The sequence below is a fragment of the Argopecten irradians genome, chromosome 8, assembly GCF_041381155.1.
Source record: "Argopecten irradians isolate NY chromosome 8, Ai_NY, whole genome shotgun sequence".
Taxonomy (NCBI): Eukaryota; Metazoa; Mollusca; class Bivalvia; order Pectinida; family Pectinidae; genus Argopecten; species Argopecten irradians.
The window spans coordinates 36,765,350-36,767,670 of record NC_091141.1 but is presented as its reverse complement, the minus strand read 5'-3'; the positions used below and the strand labels follow the sequence as shown (position 1 = coordinate 36,767,670).

Below are 2,321 nucleotides of genomic sequence, written 5' to 3'. Positions count from 1 at the left end.
ACCAGTTTTCTTTGTATTAATATTTGCTATTTCCATTTCCAAACAAATTCAGGAAGATTATTTTCGCGAATTTAAAAATCACTGAAAATACTTGCTAATACACTGAGGGAGATACATGTATTAATTCGCGGAGAAAATCATTCGCGAATTTTCGAGCGATTTCGAGCAGTCAACGAACTATTGAAATTAGAAACAATGTTACAAATATGAACATTTAGCTGTAGAGCAGGCCACATTGAGCATGTACATGTGTGGGAAAAAGGAGTTTTGGAAACTACAAAAAGGCGTTTTCTAACACATAGAATTATTTTTACGACTTCTTATTTTAGTTTTTAATTTCAAAACCCTTGGCAATGTTGTAGGTAATATTAAATGTGGTTAACAAGCTTGCTGATGTGTCTATAACTCAGTGTTTTGAAACGTATGTGAACGGTTTAAAAGACTAGAGAGCGGGTCTTGGGTGTACTCGGATCTCAGAATTCTAGAATTTGCTGACTAAGATTTATAAAGTCACATTGATTGACCCTTTTACGAATTTCTCATAAAACTCATTAGATGAACATGTCAGAATATAATACTTACAATGTTTATTTGACTAAAATAAAAATATTAAACCATAAAAATAATTTTGGATGTAAGCTTATGAATACCACATGTTTTATTTTTCCATATCAATGCGCTTTACTATATTCGCACAATGCCCATTTACCGATATCTTCTTCATTTAAAGCCTAGTTTGTGCACTGTTACTTTTGCATGCGTTGTTTACAACTGTGAATGGGTTATAATGTTAGGGTTGTGATATATTTTATTAACACTTAAACGGACCATGACGCCATATCATTCTACTCTATAAAGGAATGCAACCGCTTAAGTTGAAAGGCGTATATAGCAGTATGCAATAGTGTAGATAGTATAGAGTATTTGATAAAATTACCACGGAGTTGACTCGTACTGTTACACAGTAATCTTTAAAGGCCATGAGAGCGGGCGCCATTGTTGTTTACTGAGAGTACATAAGTATAGAGGAATTACATGTGGTTATTTTGTCAGGGTATGTTTTGAAACTTAGTAACTGCAAGAGAAAACAGTTAATAACAAGCTTAGCAGACAAAAATAGCAACAAAACCAGTAGGAAGTGAAAAATGTTGCTAATTAGCCAACAATTTATCAATGACATAATTAATACACTTGATTTATCCACTCATCATCATTCTTTTTGCTATTTAAACCAAAATCCTTTATGCGTCATGAGCATGATCGTACATTTATGTGTATGTTATATGATATATTGAATGTTGAGCACAGATTTGAGGTCGTTGAAGAAATACATGAGGTAATTATGTATCATTTTTCTCGCATAAGTATCAGCTATTTCCACATATGTCTTTGACTTTGGTTATTAATACGATATGACTAATAGTGTACCTGGTAGATATAATGCATAGATAACTACACAATGGATCGCTGTATGTGTATCCGGTTCTGTGGTGTAGTGGTTATCACGTCTGCTTTACACGCAGAAGGTCGCGAGTTCGAACCTCGCCAGAACCTCATATTTTTTTTAATTGATCATTTTTTTAATAATTATGTTATTGATCATTTTTTTAATAAATATGTGATTATTTCATTACTGAGTGAGAAAAAACGTGAAAAGTATTTCTAAATCCTTAATTCTATGTTTCAAAACAATATCACATAATATTGATTTAATGATATATTTGTATCATTTGTATTATTATGAAATGTAGGATTATTCATGTTGTGGATTGTACCCTTCAATACATGTGGAAAGTAAGAAATCATTCGTTTGGAAAAGGAAAAAATGATATCTTAAAACGTTAAGGGGTCAAGAAAGTAACAATGTCTGTATACATGACTATAGCGATACTTCTAATAATAGAACACCAGCGCTGCCACGTGTTTTACAGAAGGATTATAGTGTATACACCTAACACAGGGTTGACCGACAAAATTATTACCCGAGACGTCAACAGGGTTCCGTGGTGTAGTGGTTATCACGTCTGCTTAACACGCAGAAGGTCACGAGTTCGAAACTCGTCGGAACCTGGATATAATTTTTTAACATTATTATTATTATTCTCAGTGTACAAACATTAACTGTTCTAATATAATGAACCAAAACATGTTATTTATTTTGAAAGTTTTAAGTAAAATTCACCTAAATAGAAATAGCGTCGATATTCGTTGGGATATTTATTGTTTATGGTATACACTGTGCAGTATTTATTTGTATGTACTTTCTGAAGTTTTGTTAAAATAATGGCAAAATCTGCAAAGAATAATACTTTTTAGTAGAA

The 2,321-nt window shown here is 32.2% G+C and overlaps 2 non-coding genes across 2 annotated transcripts; both read left to right on the top strand.

Annotated features, from left to right (window-relative positions):
* The first annotated feature begins 1,481 nt into the window (after positions 1-1,481).
* Trnav-uac (transfer RNA valine (anticodon UAC)) lies at positions 1,482-1,554 on the top strand. Its single transcript has one exon. It is a non-coding gene; the product is annotated as a tRNA-Val (tRNA).
* Positions 1,555-1,997: 443 nt separating this feature from the next.
* Trnav-aac (transfer RNA valine (anticodon AAC)) lies at positions 1,998-2,070 on the top strand. The gene has a single exon. It is a non-coding gene; the product is annotated as a tRNA-Val (tRNA).
* The last annotated feature ends 251 nt before the right edge of the window (positions 2,071-2,321 follow it).